This window comes from Pelophylax lessonae (genome assembly GCF_965119305.1).
Source record: "Pelophylax lessonae genome assembly, chromosome: 6".
In the NCBI taxonomy this organism is placed as follows: domain Eukaryota; kingdom Metazoa; phylum Chordata; class Amphibia; order Anura; family Ranidae; genus Pelophylax; species Pelophylax lessonae.
Genome location: NC_138773.1, coordinates 265,437,559 through 265,458,866, shown reverse-complemented (window position 1 = coordinate 265,458,866; position 21,308 = coordinate 265,437,559).

The window sequence follows — 21,308 nt, the reverse complement described above, 5'->3', positions numbered from 1 at the left end:
AGCTAGTGATGTCGCGAACCTAAAATTCGCCGTTCGCGAACGGCGAACGCGAACATCGGCAAATGTTCGCGAACCGGGCGAACCGCCATAGACTTCAATAGGCAGGCGAATTTTAAAACACACAGGGACTCTTTCTGGCCACAATAGTGATGGAAAAGTTGTTTCAAGGGGACTAACACCTGGACTGTGGCATGCCGGAGAGGGATCACGCAAAAAAAAGTTCTTAAAAATTATAATTTTTTGATAGAGAGCCAATTATTGGAAAAATTAAAAAAAAAATAAAAATAAAACATTTCTTTGGATTTAGCATCTGGGGGGTCTAAAAAGTGTACCTGTGAAGTTTCAGCTCTGTAGCATGTCCAGAACCCCTAAAAAACAGCATTTGTCTTATATTTTCAGGAATATGGCTTCTCTGCGGCTGGCTTTTTCTCTTGCAGGCATTTATCGGGCATTTTTTTAGGCAGGCATGTCATTTTTTGTATTTAGTGTCTGGGGGGTCTAAAAAGTGTACCTGTCAATTTTCAGCTCTGTAGCATGTCCAGAACCCCTAAAAAACAGCATTTTTCTTATATTTTCAGGAATATGGCTTCTCTGCGGCTGGCTTTTTCTCTTGCAGGCATTTAGCGGGCATTTTTTTAGGCAGGCATGTCATTTTTTGTATTTAGTGTCTGGGGGGTCTAAAAAGTGTACCTGTCAAGTTTCAGCTCTGTAGCATGTCCAGAACCCCTAAAAAACAGCATTTTTATTATATTTTCAGTAATACGGCTTCTCTGCGGCTGGCTTTTTCTCTTGCAGGCATTTATCGGGCATTTTTTTAGGCAGGCATGTCATTTTTTGTATTTAGTGTCTGGGGGGTCTAAAAAGTGTACCTGTCAAGTTTCAGCTCTGTAGCATGTCCAGAACCCCTAAAAAACAGCATTTTTCTTATATTTTCAGGAATACGGCTTCTCTGCGGCTGGCTTTTTTTCTTGCAGGCATTTAGCGGGCATTTTTTTAGGCAGGCATGTCATTTTTTGTATTTAGTGTCTGGGGGGTCTAAAAAGTGTACCTGTCAAGTTTCAGCTCTGTAGCATGTCCAGAACCCCTAAAAAACAGCATTTTTATTACATTTTCAGTAATACGGCTTCTCTGCGGCTGGCTTTTTCTCTTGCAGGCATTTATCGGGCATTTTTTTAGGCAGGCATGTCATTTTTTGTATTTAGTGTCTGGGGGACTAAAAAGTGTACCTGTCAAGTTTCAGCTCTGTAGCATGTCCAGAACCCCTAAAAAACAGCATTTTTCTTATATTTTCAGGAATACGGCTTCTCTGCGGCTGGCTTTTACTCTTGCAGGCATTTAGCGGGCATTTTTTTAGGCAGGCATGTCATTTTTTGTATTTAGTGTCTGGGGGGTCTAAAAAGTGTACCTGTCAAGTTTCAGCTCTGTAGCATGTCCAGAACCCCTAAAAAACAGCATTTTTCTTATATTTTCAGGAATACGGCTTCTCTGCGGCTGGCTTTTTCTCTTGCAGGCATTTAGCGGGCATTTTTTTAGGCAGGCATGTCATTTTTTGTATTTAGTGTCTGGGGGGTCTAAAAAGTGTACCTGTCAAGTTTTAGCTCTGTAGCATGTCCAGAACCCCTAAAAAACAGCATTTTTCTTATATTTTCAGGAATACGGCTTCTCTGCGGCTGGCTTTTTCTCTTGCAGGCATTTAGCGGGCATTTTTTTAGGCAGGCATGTCATTTTTTGTATTTAGTGTCTGGGGGGTCTAAAAAGTGTACCTGTCAAGTTTCAGCTCTGTAGCATGTCCAGAACCCCTAAAAAACAGCATTTTTCTTATATTTTCAGGAATACGGCTTCTCTGCGGCTGGCTTTTTTTCTTGCAGGCATTTAGCGGGCATTTTTTTAGGCAGGCATGTCATTTTTTGTATTTAGTGTCTGGGGGGTCTAAAAAGTGTACCTGTCAAGTTTCAGCTCTGTAGCATGTCCAGAACCCCTAAAAAACAGCATTTTTCTTATATTTTCAGGAATACGGCTTCTCTGCGGCTGGCTTTTTCTCTTGCAGGCATTTAGCGGGCATTTTTTTAGGCAGGCATGTCATTTTTTGTATTTAGTGTCTGGGGGGTCTAAAAAGTGTACCTGTCAAGTTTCAGCTCTGTAGCATGTCCAGAACCCCTAAAAAACAGCATTTTTCTTATATTTTCAGGAATACGGCTTCTCTGCGGCTGGCTTTTTCTCTTGCAGGCATTTAGCGGGCATTTTTTTAGGCAGGCATGTCATTTTTTGTATTTAGTGTCTGGGGGGTCTAAAAAGTGTACCTGTCAAGTTTCAGCTCTGTAGCATGTCCAGAACCCCTAAAAAACAGCATTTTTCTTATATTTTCAGGAATACGGCTTCTCTGCGGCTGGCTTTTTCTCTTGCAGGCATTTAGCGGGCATTTTTTTAGGCAGGCATGTCTTTTTTTGTATTTAGTGTCTGGGGGGTCTAAAAAGTGTACCTGTCAAGTTTCAGCTCTGTAGCATGTCCAGAACCCCTAAAAAACAGCATTTTTCTTATATTTTCAGGAATACGGCTTCTCTGCGGCTGGCTTTTTTTCTTGCAGGCATTTAGCGGGCATTTTTTTAGGCAGGCATGTCATTTTTTGTATTTAGTGTCTGGGGGGTCTAAAAAGTGTACCTGTCAAGTTTCAGCTCTGTAGCATGTCCAGAACCCCTAAAAAACAGCATTTTTCTTATATTTTCAGGAATACGGCTTCTCTGCGGCTGGCTTTTTCTCTTGCAGGCATTTAGCGGGCATTTTTTTAGGCAGGCATGTCATTTTTTGTATTTAGTGTCTGGGGGGTCTAAAAAGTGTACCTGTCAAGTTTCAGCTCTGTAGCATGTCCAGAACCCCTAAAAAACAGCATTTTTCTTATATTTTCAGGAATACGGCTTCTCTGCGGCTGGCTTTTTCTCTTGCAGGCATTTAGCGGGCATTTTTTTAGGCAGGCATGTCATTTTTTGTATTTAGTGTCTGGGGGGTCTAAAAAGTGTACCTGTCAAGTTTCAGCTCTGTAGCATGTCCAGAACCCCTAAAAAACAGCATTTTTCTTATATTTTCAGGAATACGGCTTCTCTGCGGCTGTCTTTTTTTCTTGCAGGCATTTAGCGGGCATTTTTTTAGGCAGGCATGTCATTTTTTGTATTTAGTGTCTGGGGGGTCTAAAAAGTGTACCTGTCAAGTTTCAGCTCTGTAGCATGTCCAGAACCCCTAAAAAACAGCATTTTTCTTATATTTTCAGGAATACGGCTTCTCTGCGGCTGGCTTTTTCTCTTGCAGGCATTTAGCAGGCATTTTTTTAGGCAGGCATGTCATTTTTTGTATTTAGTGTCTGGGGGGTCTAAAAAGTGTACCTGTCAAGTTTCAGCTCTGTAGCATGTCCAGAACCCCTAAAAAACAGCATTTTTCTTATATTTTCAGGAATACGGCTTCTCTGCGGCTGGCTTTTTTTCTTGCAGGCATTTAGCGGGCATTTTTTTAGGCAGGCATGTCATTTTTTGTATTTAGTGTCTGGGGGGTCTAAAAAGTGTACCTGTCAAGTTTCAGCTCTGTAGCATGTCCAGAACCCCTAAAAAACAGCATTTTTCTTATATTTTCAGGAATACGGCTTCTCTGCGGCTGGCTTTTTCTCTTGCAGGCATTTAGCGGGCATTTTTTTAGGCAGGCATGTCATTTTTTGTATTTAGTGTCTGGGGGGTCTAAAAAGTGTACCTGTCAAGTTTCAGCTCTGTAGCATGTCCAGAACCCCTAAAAAACAGCATTTTTCTTATATTTTCAGGAATACGGCTTCTCTGCGGCTGGCTTTTTTTCTTGCAGGCATTTAGCGGGCATTTTTTTAGGCAGGCATGTCATTTTTTGTATTTAGTGTCTGGGGGGTCTAAAAAGTGTACCTGTCAAGTTTCAGCTCTGTAGCATGTCCAGAACCCCTAAAAAACAGCATTTTTCTTATATTTTCAGGAATACGGCTTCTCTGCGGCTGGCTTTTTCTCTTGCAGGCATTTAGCGGGCATTTTTTTAGGCAGGCATGTCATTTTTTGTATTTAGTGTCTGGGGGGTCTAAAAAGTGTACCTGTCAAGTTTCAGCTCTGTAGCATGTCCAGAACCCCTAAAAAACAGCATTTTTCTTATATTTTCAGGAATACGGCTTCTCTGCGGCTGGCTTTTTTTCTTGCAGGCATTTAGCGGGCATTTTTTTAGGCAGGCATGTCATTTTTTGTATTTAGTGTCTGGGGGGTCTAAAAAGTGTACCTGTCAAGTTTCAGCTCTGTAGCATGTCCAGAACCCCTAAAAAACAGCATTTTTCTTATATTTTCAGGAATACGGCTTCTCTGCGGCTGGCTTTTTCTCTTGCAGGCATATATATCAGTGGTGGGTGGGCAGTGGCACAGTACACTCTCTGTGGACCTGACAGCAGTCACTGGCACCCAGGCAACTGCAATTTAAAAAATATATATATATTTTTTTTACTTTGCAAGCTGCTGTGCCACTTTATATATCAGTGGTGGGTGGGCAGTGGCACAGTACACTCTCTGTGGACCTGACAGCAGTCACTGGCACCCAGGCAACTGCAATTTAAAAAATATATATATATTTTTTTACTTTGCAAGCTGCTGTGCCACTTCATATATCAGTGGTGGGTGGGCAGTGGCACAGTACACTCTCTGTGGACCTGACAGCAGTCACTGGCACCCAGGCAACTGCAATTTTAAAAAATATATATTTTATTTTACTTTGCAAGCTGCTGTGCCACCTTATATATCAGTGGTGGGTGGGCAGTGGCACAGTACACTCTCTGTGGACCTGACAGCAGTCACTGGCACCCAGGCAACTGCAATTTTAAAAAAATATATTTTATTTTACTTTGCAAGCTGCTGTGCCACCTTATATATCAGTGGTGGGTGGGCAGTGGCACAGTACACTCTCTGTGGACCTGACAGCAGTCACTGGCACCCAGGCAACTGCAATTAAAAAATATATATATTTTTTTGTTACTTTGCAAGCTGCTGTGCCACCTTATATATCAGTGGTGGGTGGGCACACAGTGGCACTGCAGTGGGCACAGTACACTCTGTGGACCTGACAGTAACTGGCAGCCCAGGCAACTGCAATAATAAAAAATATATTTTTTTTTCAATTTATTGCAACAAGATGCTGTGCCACCGTATATATATCAGTGGTGGGCAGTGCACTGCAGTGGGTACAGTGCACTCTGTGGACCTGACACAGCACTCACTGCAATTATGACAGAGGAAAAAAAAAATATTTTTTAAAATGCAAGGTACTGTGCCTGTGCCACCCGAAATGAGTGTGGTGTGCACACAGTACAGTCTGTGGTAGGTCTGTGGCCTCTCACACACAGCGGGCAGGCAACTGCAGTGTACAATAGATATATATAGATATATATATATATAAAGAAAAAACTCTATTACCTTACCAGCCCTTAAAAGGGCTTTTGGGGACACTATATATATATATATATATATATATGTATATATATAAATAAAAAAAATCCTCAATTACCAGCCCTTAAAAGGGCTTTTGGGGACACTAGATAGATATAGATATATATATATATATATATATATATATAAGAAGAAACAACTCAATTACCAGCCCTTAAAAGGGCTTTTGGGGACGCTAGGTATATATATATATATATATATATATATATATATATATATATATATATATATAAAAAAAAAACCACAAATACCAGCCCTTAGAAGGGCTTTTTGGGGTGCTGATATTACAGCAGTAGTGGACCAAGAACACTGCAAGACCAGGAACACTGACTAACTGTCCCTAGCTTAACAGCAGCAGCAGCAGCAGCAGCAGCAGCAGCAGCTCTCTCCCTACTCTCACTACACACACTGCTTCAGAATGATCTAAGATGGATGCTGCCCTTGCTTATTTATAGGAGGTGGGAGGGTGTGGGAGGGAGGTATGCTGATTGGCTGGAAATGTGTCTGCTGACTGTAAAGTTCAGGGTCAAAGTTTGCCTCAATGATGTCTTATGGGGGGTGGACCGAACATCGCATATGTTCGCCGGCAGCGGCGAACGCGAACATGCTAAGTTCGCCGGGAACTGTTCGCCGGCGAACAGTTCTATACATCTCTAGTGTCAGCCAGCTCCATTGTTCTGCACTCCCAGCACAGTGACCGAACTGTCACCTCCTGGTAAATGCTTACAATCGGGAGCCTGTGGGAGGAACTTCCAATTATGTGACTGCTGTGACAGCCAATTACAGTGATCTCATAAGCAAGAAGTCCTTCTTGACCTGCCGTCTTTCAGAACCCCTTAAAGGATCGATGGGAGTCAGCGCAAAGTGATTAAAGTGACAAAAAAACAAACAAACAAACACACATTACAACTGCAATACTTACCTTTCTATCAGGTCTTGCCATTCTCTACCAGGTTGACCAATGCCCAGAGTACAGAATGGTGCTCACATGGAGTCACTGTTCTGTCAGCTTTCACAAATGGAAATCTAATGTGCTTCTACTAAATTAAGTAATAATAATACTAATAATATTAATAATAATAATAATAATAATAATAATAATAATAATAATAATAATAATATGGTTTACAGCCTAATGGTTGCCTGTTTTCAGTTATGTTAGTGTGTTTCTCCTTTTTTTTTTTTTTATACAGTTTACAGTACCTTATGTAGTCTTTTCTGAGAGACACTGAACAAGAGTAAAAACAAAGCATACCAGGGATCCAGAGGATTACTAAGCCCTTTTTAAAGGGGTACAAGTGTGGTTGACTTGACTAAAATTGTTTTGTTTAGGTCCATTTGAGGAGGTGAGTCCCGAACCATCTACATCATGGGTGTCCAACCTTTTGGCTTCTCTAGGCCACATTGAGTGTAGAGAAATGTTCTCGGGCCGCATATAAAATATATACTATAGTTAAGGTATATAAGTAATAAAATGCCGGCGCGCCCTTCCCATGCCGCCGCACCCCCCCCCCCCCCACTAATTTAACACAACTAGAGGATGATCAAATGAAATGGAATCAGTAAACAGAGGTTTACTTCTTCTGAGAGATATTAAAGAAACACTCTAACCATCATGACCACTTCAGTGATTTGAAGTGGTCATGGTGGTAAGAGACAGAAACACTGCACATGCTCGCGCCCCCCCCCTCCTCTTCAAGGCAGCCTCTGCCTACCGTTAGTTGGAAGCCGCTGTGGCCATGCCCCGACCTGACTTCCTTCCTCCCCAGCAAAAAAAAATAATTGGCAGGGGGCAGTGGGCCGCATTGTCTGGAGTTCTGGGCCGCATGTGGCCCCCGGGCCGCAGGTTGGACATGCCTGATCTACATGGAAAACGTCTCCTGAAGTCACTTCTCCAGGATGGCACATCAATACGTACTATTGCTAGAAGGTTTCCTGTGTCTCCCAGCACAGTCTCATGAGCATGGAGGAGATTTCAGGAGACAGGCATTTAATCCAGGAGAGCCAGACAGGGCGTAGAAGGTCCTTAACCCATCAGCAGGACCAGTATCTGCTCCTTTGCGAAAGGAGGAACAGGATGAGCACTGCCAGAGCCCTACAAAATGACCTCCAGCAGGCCACTGGTGTGAATGTCTCTGACCAAACAATCAGAAATAGACTTCACGAGGGTGGCCTGAGGGCCAGATGTCCTTTAGTGGGCTCTCTGCTCACTTCCCAGCACCATTGAGCTCAATTGGCATTTGCCATTGAATACCAGAATTGGCAGATCTGCCACTGGCACCCTGTGCTTTTCACAAACGAGAGCAGGTTCACCCTGAGCACAAGTGACAGGTGTGAAAGGGTTTAGAGAAGCCATGGAGAATGCCGGTAACATTGTTCATCATGACCAGTTTGGTGGTGGGTGAGTGATAATCTGGAAAGGCATATCCATTTAGGGATGTACAGACCTCTACATGCTAGACAATGGCATCCTGACTGCCATTGGGTATCGGGATGAAATCCTTGGACCCATTGTCAGACCCTAAGCTGGTGCAGTGGGTCCTAGGTTCCTCCTGGTGCACGACAATGCCCGGCCTCATGTGGCGAGAGTATGCAGCCAGTTCATGGAGGATGAAGGAATTGATACCATTGAATGGCCCCCACGTTAGCCTGACCTAAATCCAATAGAACACCTTTGTGCATCAAGTTGAAGTTCTGTGAGACAGCATTTACACTCGCATATACTAAGGCCCTGTTCACACTATTGCGTTGTGGGAACGTCTATCTTCCCATGTGCATTTCTGCAGTGTGAGGCGCTGACAGAGGCAAAGCAATGCACTAACAAAAAAGTTGCATGTTAGCCCATTCTTTTTGGGTATGCTGCCCAAGGCAGTGCATATAAATGTGAAAAAAAAATGTGTTCTCAATAGTTTCCCAACAGTTGCAACGCAGACAGGGCCATGGTCACAGTCACTGCTCAATGAACAAACCAGTGTTTTTTTTTGGCGTTTTTATTTTGGGTAACTTGGATTGGGTTATAGAATTGAGTAGGATATTCCAAAACTATCACAACTATATACAAAATAGTGGACACTTATATTTTATAGAACTATGAGCCTGTAATAGCAACTTGAAGTGATTAATCTTCCTATGGTGGAAAATCCAAGCAAGGTCCTTTCACTGGGAATTAAAAATAGTAAGCTTTTTAGGACACTGGGCACTATGTCCCCTTTACACACAAAGCTGACTCTGACACAGGAGGAATGGCCTCAGCCCAAAGTCTCTAGGATCTCTCTCTCCAGTCTGTACTCACAAATGTCCTTGGAAAATTGGTTGCCTCCTTCCAATGCGATACTTTCTCGCTGTGATACCAGACTATATTCTCAGATGACTGTCCCTCAGGCAGCTTTTTGCAGCTTCCAGCAAAGCAGGCCTCAGGTAGGATACCTGAAGGCATATAGCAGGATGGCCTAAGGGGGCAGCAGCCACCCCCCCCCCCTTAGGCTGTGATCTCCTTCTGAGGAAAAATACCCTGCTGCTCTCTGTCCCAGAGTATTTATGCAGGCTCTCAGCTACCCTCCCCAGGGATTACCCAGAACTGTATGAATATTTATCCGCTGATTAGACTCTCCTTGCCTGCTTATTTCCAGAGTGTTCTGGACTAATAAGGGGGAAGCAGCCACTCCTGCAACTACTGAAACACTGGTTACAATGTACCTAATCCTAATATATATATATATATATATATATATATATATATATTTATATATATATACAGTATCTCACAAAAGTGAGTACACCCCTCACATTTTTGTAAATATTTCATTATATCTTTTCATGTGACAACACTGAAGAAATGAAGAAATGACACTTTGCTACAATGTAAAGTAGTGAGTGTACAGCTTGTATAACAGTGTAAATTTGCCGTTCCCTCAAAATAACTCAACACACAGCCATTAAAGTCTAAACTGCTGGCAACAAAAGTGAGTACACCCCTAAGTGAAGATGTTTAAACTGGGCTCAATTAGCCATTTTCCCTCCCCGTTGTCATGTGAGTTGTTAGTGTTACAAGGTCTCAGGTGTGAATGGGGAGCAGGTGTGTTAAATTTGGTGTTATTGCTCTCACTCTCTCATACTGGTCACTGGAATTTCAACATGGCACCTCATGGTAAAGAACTCTTGAAAAAAAAAGAACTCTTAAAAAAACTCTTAAAAAAAACTCTGAAAAAAAAAGGAATTGTTGCTCTACATAAAGATGGCCTAGGCTGTAAGAAGATTGCCAAGACCCTGAAACTGAGCTGCAGCGCGGTGGCCAAGACCATATAGTGGTTTAACAGGACAGGTTCCACTCAGAACAGGCCTCGCCATGGTTGACCAAAGAAGTTGAGTGCATGTGCTCAGCGTCATATGCAGAGGTTGTCTTTGGGAAATAGACGTATGAGTGCTGCCAGCATTGCTGCAGAGGTTGAAGGGGGGGGGGGCAGCCTGTAAGTGCTCAGACCATATGCCACACATTGCATCAAATTGGTCTGCATGGCTGTCATCCCAGAAGGAAGCCTCTTCTAAAGATGATGCACAAGAAAGCCTGCAAACAGTTTGCTGAAGACAAGCACACTAAGGACATGGATTACTGGAACCATGTCCTGTGGTCTGATGAGACCAAGATCAACTTATTTGGTTCAGATGGTTTCAAGCACGTGTGGCAGCAACCAGGTGAGGAGTACAAAGACAAGAAATGTGTCTTGCCTACAGTCAAGCATGATGATGGAAGTATCATAGTCTGGGGCTGCATGAGTGCTGCCGGCACTGGGGAGCTACAGTTCATTGAGGGAACCATAAATGCCAACATGTACTGTGACATACTGAAGCAGAGCCTGACCTTCGACGACTGGGCCGCAGGGCAGTATTCCAACATGATAATGACCCCAAACACATCTCCAAGATGGCCACTGTTTTGCTAAAGAAGCTGAGGTTAAAAAAGATGGACTGGCCAAGCATGTCTCCAGACCTAAACCCTATTGAGCATCTGTGGGGCTTCCTCAAACGGAAGGTGGAGGAGCGCAGGGTCTCTAACATCTATCAGCTCCATGATGTAATCATGGAGGAGTGGAAGAAGACTCCAGTGGTAACCTGTGAAGCTCTGGTGAACTCCATGCCCAAAAGGGTTAAGGCAGTGCTGGAAAATATTGGTGGCCACACAAAATATTGACACTTTGGGCCCATTGTGGACATTTCCAATTAGGGGTGTACTCACTTTTTTTGCCAGCGGTTTAGACATTAATGACTGTTTGTTGAGTTATTTTGAGGAGACAGCAAATTTACACTGTTATACAAGCTGTACACTAACTACTTTACATTGTAGCAAAGTGTAATTTCTTCAGAGTTGTCCTATGAAAAGATATAATAAAATATTTACAAAAATGTGAGGGGTGTACTTTGCTTCTGTGAGATACTGTATATATCTATCTATATCTATCTATCTATCTATCTATCTATCTATCTATCTATCTATCTATCTATCTATCTATCTATCTATCTATCTATCTATCTATCTATCTATCTATCTATCTATCTATCTATCTATCTATCTATCTATCTATATATATATATATATATATATATATATATATATATATATATATATATATATACAGTATATATATATATATATATATATATATATATATATATATATACAAAACTGGACAGTGTGTCTTGAGAAAGATGGACTGAGCTTCATCGAAACGTTGACAATAAAAACACTGTTTTTTTTTTTTTTTTTTTTTTTTTTATCTTCCTCCTCTGTATGACACGTGAGTGCCTCTAAACCAGTTTTGGATTTATAATGATTTTTATGTGGGTGAGCACCTGAGCATTTACCTCAAGCATAGAGTGCTGTGGCTACCCTCGGAACTGTATATATGTATAAATATACAGTATATATACACTTACCGGCCACTTTTTTAGGTACACCTTGCTAGTACCGGGTTGGATGCCTTTTGCCGTCAGAACTGCCTTCATTCTTTGTGGCACAGATTTAATAAGATGTTGGAAACATTCCTCAGAGATTTTGGTTCATATTTAGGGTTGAGCGGACACCTAGATGTCCGTGTTCGACGGGTTCGGCCGAACTTTAAAAAAAAGTCCGGGTCCGTGTCCCGGACTTTTACCGAACTTTTCCCGGACACCGAACCCCATTGAAGTCAATGGGGACCCGAACTTTAAGGCACTAAAATGGCTCTAAAACACCAAAGGAAAGGGCTAGAGTGCTGCAAATGGCAGCAAAACGTAATTAAGAGCATGGCAAGTGCTCTGCAAACAAATGTGGATAGGGAAATAACTTAAAACAACAAAAAAAAACAGAAAAATAAAACAATGTTCTTCTTCATCTCTGAAGGACGAGGCCCATATGGAGTAGGAGGGAGGTTGAGGTGGTGGTGGATGTGGCGGTGACATAGGCGTGCGCACAGGGTGTGCTGGGTGTGCCTGGGCACACCCTAATCACCTAGGGCACATAGCATTGCCAGTGAGGAGATGGGAAAGATCTCCCTGGGACCTGCTCTGCTCTATTTCTCCTTGCCTACAGGTACATGGCCCCGATACATTACTCTCCCTGCTGGCAAACACATGCATGTGTATTTCAACTTTGGGGTGCACACCTTAATGCAATAGGCTGCGCACACCTATGGGCGGTGTAGGTGGAAGCGGCGGTGGAGGAGGACCAGGGCCGGATTAACAGCATCATGGGCTTGGTGCTGAGGATTTTGAAGGGCCTTAAGGGCCGTGCCTTGCCATGCACCCAGAGGAGGAAGGGTGCAGCCATGCATGCCTAATTCAACATGGGATGCTGTCTCTGAAGCCCATAAACACATCCATGCATCGCCAACTGTCCCTCCTTGTCCGGCCTTCACGCTGTGTGGGGAGGTTCTGAGGGTGCTGCCTGGGGAAGCGAGCATAGAAGCCAGACTTCTGTGTTTACAAGTGACAGAAGAGCGGTAACAGTGAATATGGCCAACCCGGGGCCTATATAAAAGGTAGGGGCCTGGAGCTGCAGCTCCAATAGCCCCTACATTAATCTGGCCCTGAGGAGGAGGACGAGGTAGCCAACACTGCTTCTTTTCAAAAATTTTAAATGAGGGTACACCCCAAAAGAGTGAGAAAGAGCAAAAATGGAACAATGGGTGGGTAAGGTCGGTATCCATTGCTATTCTGCATAAGGTACGGAAAAGTCCCGTGGGATCCATGCCTGGTTCATTTTAATGAACGTGAGCTTGTCCACATTGTCTCTGGACAGGCGGCTGCGCTTGTCTGTTATAACGCCCCCAGCCGTGCTAAATACCCGTTCAGATAATACACTGGCTGCAGGGCACGCCAGCACCTCCAAGGCGTAAAGGGCAAGCTCAGGCCATGTGCCCAATTTGGAGACCCAGAAGTTGAAGGGGGCAGACCCGTCATTCACTACATGTAGGCGTGTGCACACATACTGCTCCACCATGTTGGTAAAATGCTGCCTCCTGCTAAGACGTTCCATCTGAGCTGCTGGTGCTGCTGTTTGTTGTGGCGTGCTGACAAAGCTTTTCCACATTTCGGCCATGCTAACCCTGCCTTCTGAGGTGCTGGCGGTGCCCTGGTTGCGTTGGCGACCTCCTCCTCCTCCTCCTCTGCCTTGTGCTTCCACTGTGGCCCCGCTGTCAGATGGGAATGCCAGCAGCATGGCGTCTACCAGCGTGCGCTTGTACTCGCGCATCTTGCGATCGCGCTCCAGTGAGTGAATTAAGGACGGTACGTTGTCCTTGTAACGGGGATCCAGCAGCGTGGCCACCCAGTAATCAGCACAAGTTAGAATGTGGGCAACTCGGCGGTCGTTGTGGAGACACTGCAGCATGTAATCGCTCATGTGTGCCAGGCTGCCCAGAGGCAACGAAAGGCTGTCCTCTGTGGGAGGTGTATCGTCCGTGTCCTCTGTATCCCCCCAGCCACGCACCAGTGATGGCCATGAGCTGGCCTGGGTGCCACCCTGCTGTGAACATGGTTCCATCTCCTCCTCCAGCTCCTCCTCCTCCTCATCCTCCTCATCCTCCAGAACTGTGCCCCTGCTGGACAATTGCGTCCCTGGCGTTTGCGTGTGCAGGAACCCACCCTCGGAGCCCCTTGCGAATGACTGCCCTGAAAGCCTTGGAAATGTTACCTCTTCATCCTCCTCCTCCTCCTCATCCTGTGCCACATCCTCTTCCATCATCGCCCGAATTGTTTTTTCAAGGAGGCATAGAAGTGGGATAGTTAAGCTGAGAACGGCGTCATTGCCACTGGCCATGTTGGTGGAGTACTCAAAACAGCGCAACAAGGCACACAGGTCTCGCATGGAGGCCCAGTTAAATTAAATAGCGGAATAGAAAATATGATCCAAAAAAAGTGTATGTATATCACACGTACACAACCACACTGGGCCCCAATTACTATTGTTTGTACCCCTAAAAGGCTAGATGAGGAGTAGGGGGAGTATGGAACAGGCAGCACCCTCAAACCTTCAGAAGTATGAGATGAACCCCAACAACTTGGAAAGGTGGATCTCTCTCACACGTACCAACACAGACTATCCCCCAATTTAACTGATCCCCAAAGGTTTTTGATTAAATAGCGGAATAGAAAATATGATCCAAAAAAAGTGTATGTATATCACACGTACACAACCACACTAGGCCCCAATTACTATTGTTTGTACCCCTAAAAGGCTAGATGAGGAGTAGGGGGGGTATGGAACAGGCAGCACCCTCAAACCTTCAGAAGTATGAGATGAACCCCAACAACTTGGAAAGGTGGATCTCTCTCACACGTACCAACACAGACTATCCCCCAATTTAACTGATCCCGAAAGGTTTTTGATTAAATAGCGGAATAGAAAATATGATCCAAAAAAAGTGTATGTATATCACACGTACACAACCACACTAGGCCCCAATTACTATTGTTTGTACCCCTAAAAGGCTAGGAGTAGGGGGAGTATGGAACAAGCAGCACCCTCAAACCTTCAGAAGTATGAGATGAACCCCAACAACTTGGAAAGGTGGATCTCTCTCACACGTACCAACACAGACTATCCCCCAATTTAACTGATCCCCAAAGGTTTTTGATTAAATAGCGGAATAGAAAATATGATCCAAAAAAAGTGTATGTATATCACACGTACACAACCACACTAGGCCCCAATTACTATTGTTTGTACCCCTAAAAGGCTAGATGAGGAGTAGGGGGGGTATGGAACAGGCAGCACCCTCAAACCTTCAGAAGTATGAGATGAACCCCAACAACTTGGAAAGGTGGATCTCTCTCACACGTACCAACACAGACTATCCCCCAATTTAACTGATCCCCAAAGGTTTTTGATTAAATAGCGGAATAGAAAATATGATCCAAAAAAAGTGTATGTATATCACACGTACACAACCACACTAGGCCCCAATTACTATTGTTTGTACCCCTAAAAGGCTAGGAGTAGGGGGAGTATGGAACAGGCAGCACCCTCAAACCTTCAGAAGTATGAGATGAACCCCAACAACTTGGAAAGGTGGATCTCTCTCACACGTACCAACACAGACTATCCCCCAATTTAACTGATCCCCAAAGGTTTTTGATTAAATAGCGGAATAGAAAATATGATCCAAAAAAAGTGTATGTATATCACACGTACACAACCACACTGGGCCCCAATTACTATTGTTTGTACCCCTAAAAGGCTAGATGAGGAGTAGGGGGAGTATGGAACAGGCAGCACCCTCAAACCTTCAGAAGTATGAGATGAACCCCAACAACTTGGAAAGGTGGATCTCTCTCACACGTACCAACACAGACTATCCCCCAATTTAACTGATCCCCAAAGGTTTTTGATTAAATAGCGGAATAGAAAATATGATCCAAAAAAAGTGTATGTATATCACACGTACACAACCACACTGGGCCCCAATTACTATTGTTTGTACCCCTAAAAGGCTAGATGAGGAGTAGGGGGAGTATGGAACAGGCAGCACCCTCAAACCTTCAGAAGTATGAGATGAACCCCAACAACTTGGAAAGGTGGATCTCTCTCACACGTACCAACACAGACTATCCCCCAATTTAACTGATCCCCAAAGGTTTTTGATTAAATAGCGGAATAGAAAATATGATCCAAAAAAAGTGTATGTATATCACACGTACACAACCACACTGGGCCCCAATTACTATTGTTTGTACCCCTAAAAGGCTAGATGAGGAGTAGGGGGAGTATGGAACAGGCAGCACCCTCAAACCTTCAGAAGTATGAGATGAACCCCAACAACTTGGAAAGGTGGATCTCTCTCACACGTACCAACACAGACTATCCCCCAATTTAACTGATCCCCAAAGGTTTTTGATTAAATAGCGGAATAGAAAATATGATCCAAAAAAAGTGTATGTATATCACACGTACACAACCACACTAGGCCCCAATTACTATTGTTTGTACCCCTAAAAGGCTAGATGAGGAGTAGGGGGGGTATGGAACAGGCAGCACCCTCAAACCTTCAGAAGTATGAGATGAACCCCAACAACTTGGAAAGGTGGATCTCTCTCACACGTACCAACACAGACTATCCCCCAATTTAACTGATCCCCAAAGGTTTTTGATTAAATAGCGGAATAGAAAATATGATCCAAAAAAAGTGTATGTATATCACACGTACACAACCACACTAGGCCCCAATTACTATTGTTTGTACCCCTAAAAGGCTAGGAGTAGGGGGAGTATGGAACAGGCAGCACCCTCAAACCTTCAGAAGTATGAGATGAACCCCAACAACTTGGAAAGGTGGATCTCTCTCACACGTACCAACACAGACTATCCCCCAATTTAACTGATCCCCAAAGGTTTTTGATTAAATAGCGGAATAGAAAATATGATCCAAAAAAAGTGTATGTATATCACACGTACACAACCACACTAGGCCCCAATTACTATTGTTTGTACCCCTAAAAGGCTAGATGAGGAGTAGGGGGAGTATGGAACAGGCAGCACCCTCAAATCTTCAGAAGTATGAGATTGTGTTCACTGTACCCCACAAAGATTGAGTTCACTGCACCCCACAATGATTGTGTTCACTGCACCCCACAAAGATTGTGTTCACTGCACCTCACAAAGATTGTGTTCACTGTACCCCCCAAAGATTGTGTTCACTGCACCCCACAAAGATTCTGTTCACTGTACCCCACAAAGATTGTGTTCACTGCACCCTAAAAGGATGTTGTTCACTGCACCCCACAAAGATTGTGTTCACTGCACCCTAAAAGGATGTTGTTCACTGCACCCCAAAAAGATTGTGTTCACTGTACCCCCCCAAAGATTGTGTTCACTGCACCCCACAAAGATTGTGTTCACTGCACCCCAAAAAGATTGTGTTCACTGTACCCCCCAAAGATTGTGTTCACTGCACCCCAAAAAGATTGTGTTCACTGTACCCCCCAAAGATTGTGTTCACTGCACCCCACAAAGATTCTGTTCACTGTACCCCACAAAGATTGTGTTCACTGCACCCCAAAAAGATTGTGTTCACTGTACCCCCCCAAAGATTGTGTTCACTGCACCCCACAAAGATTCTGTTCACTGCACCCCACAAAGGATTTTGTTCACTGCACCCCAAAAAGATTGTGTTCACTGCACCCCAAAAAGGATTTTGATCACTGCACCCCAAAAAGGATGTTGTTCACTGCACCCCAAAAATGATTTTGTTCACTCCACCCCAAAAAGATTGTGTTCACTGCACCCCACAAAGATTGTGTTCACTGCACCCCAAAAAGATTGTGTTCACTGTACCCCCCAAAGATTGTGTTCACTGCACCCCACAAAGATTCTGTTCACTGTACCCCACAAAGATTGTGTTCACTGCACCCCAAAAAGATTGTGTTCACTGCACCCCAAAAAGGATGTTGTTCACTGCACCCCAAAAAGGATGTTGTTCACTCCACCCCAAAAAGATTGTGTTCACTGCACCCCACAAAGTTTGTGTTCACTGCACCCCAAAAAGATTGTGTTCACTGCACCCCAAAAATGATTTTGTTCGCTGCACCCCAAAAAGGATTTTGTTCACTGCACCCCAAAAAGGATGTTGTTCACTCCACCCCAAAAAGATTGTGTTCACTGCACCCCAAAAAGATTGTGTTCACTGCACCCCACAAAGGATTTTGTTCACTGCACCCCAAAAAGATTGTGTTCACTGCACCCCAAAAAGGATGTTGTTCACTGCACCCCAAAAAGGATTTTGTTCACTGCACCCCAAAAAGATTGTGTTCACTGCACCCCACAAAGGATTTTGTTCACTGCACCCCACAAAGATTGTGTTCACTGCACACCAAAAAGGATTGTGTTCACTGCACCCCAAAAAGATTTTGTTCACTGCACCCCAAAAAGATTGTGTTCACTGCAGCCCAAAAAGATTGTGTTCACTGCAGCCCAAAAAGATTGTGTTCACTGCAGCCCAAAAAGATTGTGTTCACTGCAGCCCAAAAAGATTGTGTTCACTGCAGCTCACACACAGAAAAATGGATGTGGATCACTGACACCTGCCTATCTCCAATCCCACACCACACAGCAATATCGATTGTAGTTTGTAGAACACAGTTTCCCTAAAATTCAGCAGACTCTGTCCCTAACAGGATTGAGAAGAGATCGTAGATCAGGATTGAGTGCAGATTCACCCCACCCCCCACACAGCAATATCGATTGTAGTTTGTAGAAGACACTGACCCTATAATTCAGCAGACTCTATCCCTAAAATGCCTACAACTCGCCCTGCCTAAACACTCCGACCTGTCCCTCAATTCTATCCGGACACAAATGGTTTTTTCCTGCCTATCTTTCCCTAATCAGCAGCCAGCACGTTGATGTGTGCTCTGTCCCTGATATAAGCAGCATAATGACGCCGCTGCGGCTGCCTCGAACTTATAAAGACTTGGTCACATGCTTCAGACGGCCAATCACAGCTACTAAGACATTTGCAGGCATGGCTGGGATGGCTTAAGGCACACCAGTTAAACGATTGTTGATTGGCTGTTGAAAGCCCGCCATGAAAAGAGCGCCAAAGCATGCAAAACCCGGAAATAAAACGACCGAACACAGATTTTTACCCGAACATACAGTAAAGTGTCCGTGTCCGTGTTCGGGTACAAAAAATCCAATTATTCGGTACGAACACGAATAATACAGTCCGTGTTCGCTCAACACTATTCATATTGACATGATAGCATCACGCAGGTACTGCAGATTTGTAGGCTGCACATCCATGATGCAAATCTCTCCTTCCACCACATCCTAAAGGTGCTCTACTGGATTGAGATCTGGTGACTGTGGAGGACATTGGAGTACAGCAAACTCATTGTTAGGAAAAATTGGTGTTATTTTTTGAGGTTTTAAAGATTTTTTTATGTGTAGTTTTTAGTTATATATTAATATATATCCAGCAGTGGCTAAACATCATGGTCTTATTGTGGTGGATGCAGAAGAATATGACAGTGTTCTATGCTTTAGAGACCAGGAGAAGGTGACAATGCCAAAGCTGAACTCATCAAGTGTTGCTACCTCAGAGAAGGAAATGCTTGTGGCTACATTCAATTCTTAAAGCCTAAATGTAGGTAAAAATGTTTTTATAAAATCTTTGCAAGGAATGTTACCTACATCTAGCAGTTACAGACAACACTTTTTTCCTTTTTGGGATGAAGATTTTATATAAATAAATAAAGGTTGATCATTTTAAGCACCCCTGTCAGTAGTAAATGGTTTGTCTCAACCCTGTAACTGCTACAGCTGCAGGACAGCTACTGGCTGGATCACAAAGTAAAAAAAAAAGAAAGTAATCCTTAAGTAGTAGAAGAGAAAAAAGGGGAAATGGCCCGTGGGACTTTAAATGAGGTGTGTACACACCTCATTTAAAGTCCCACGGGCCATTTCCCCTTTTTCCTTTGTATGTATCGGGATGGAGGTGTGTAACTGATGTTACCAGACCATATACCCCTCTTTGTCTAAGTAGTAGAAGAAAACGAATGTAGCCATCACATCTAAGAACTGGTTAGCTGCAATACGTACCAGTAAATGGACGGTGGGCGGTCCGAGAAGCGGATAAAGTGATTGTAAGTCTCGTGTTTTTTAAACAAACAAACATGTCATACTTACCTGCTCTGTGCAGTGGTTTTACACAGACCAGCCTAGATTCTCCTCTTCTCAGGTCCCTCTTCGATACCCCTGGCTCCTTCCCTCCTGTCAAGTGCCCCCACAGCAAGCAGCTTGCTATGGGGGCATCCGAGTCGAGCTACATTCATTCAGACACAGAGCTGCTGTTTGGATCCGCCCCCTCTCTCCTGATTGGCTAACTGACTTTGCTTGACAGCCGGGGGGGGGGGGCAATGGCGCCACTGCTGTGTCTCAGCCAATCAGGAGGGAGAGTCCTGGATGGCCAAGGGACTCATGGACATCGCCGGATAGAGATGGTGCATGAGTAGGTATTAGGGGGTGCTGGGGCAGCTGCTACACACAGAAGGCTTTTTATTTTGATGCATAGAATGCATTCAGATAAAAAATCTTCTGACTTTACAATTCCTTTAACTCTGGGCCTAGTAATATAGATTGAATGTCCACTATTGTTTAGGTTTCAAAATGCTTTATAATATATTAAGCTTAACCTGTGATGCTACTACGTCCACTGGTTGAGGCACTACTCTTTGATCCTACATGCTGTATCTGCTTTTACCTCTGTCAGTATATGTCCTGCTTTGGCTGTTTTACACTATGTGTGGTCACTGTTCCCCTCTGTGAGTATGGGTGCTGTCTAGAAGCCTGAGGCCGGCAGAGTCCTTTCACCATGGATGGATGCCTGGATGGTCATTGATGAACATGCGTGTTTGGTCTCTGTTATGAGGATCCAGTTTATTTGGTAATAGGCCATTGTTGTCTGCGGTGGAGGGCACAAAGTGTTTGGTTGGCTTTTCAAAATACCTAACCTGGATAGTGGATGGTTGATTGTTTCACTGACTCTTGATTTTTTTTTTATATTGTAGGGGTGAAGGCGCCTGATTTTAATGGTGATGATAATACCAAAAAAATGTAAATGGATAAGAAGATGAAAGTAGGCGCTGGTAACAGTGGGCGTATGGGTCTATTTAGGCGAGCGTTGAAATCTTATACTATTAGTGTAATATACTATCAGATATGCCTGTCACGTGTATAGACTTTTGATCTGATTTATATTGTGACAATAAAGATTCCTCCAAAACAGTGAGACCAGTGTATAAATATAAGTAGTGCTCAAACCGTATATAATATTGCTTATAAATATAAGATTATAACATAGTAAAATTAAACCCAACAATGGTAAAAAAAAAAAAATAATTTCTATCACAATATATGTGCAAACTTGGTGACTGTTGTGATAGCTAATGACACAATTAGTGACTGTAGTGATTAATAACAATGTATCTCTAACAGGAAAATGAATAATTTTTTTTAACTCTTTGTTGTTTCACGAACTATGCTGCAGGGTATCAAATCAAAGAAATCTGAATGTCTTTCACATAATCTGTTTCTTTGGACTTTATTTGGGTAGATGTGAACCTATTATAGGTATATATTGTATGTATTTAGATCTAACATTCAGTATAATGTTCAATAGGTGCAGCTCTGTACACTAAGCACAACATATTTCTTCTTTAATTATAATATATCCAAACATATACATAATCTGCTAATGCACCTAATTCCTCACATAGCTATTAAATGTGTTACTCAAACTATCCTCAGGCAGATAATTAACAGTCTATACAAAAAGCTCTCTAAGGTGTAAATCA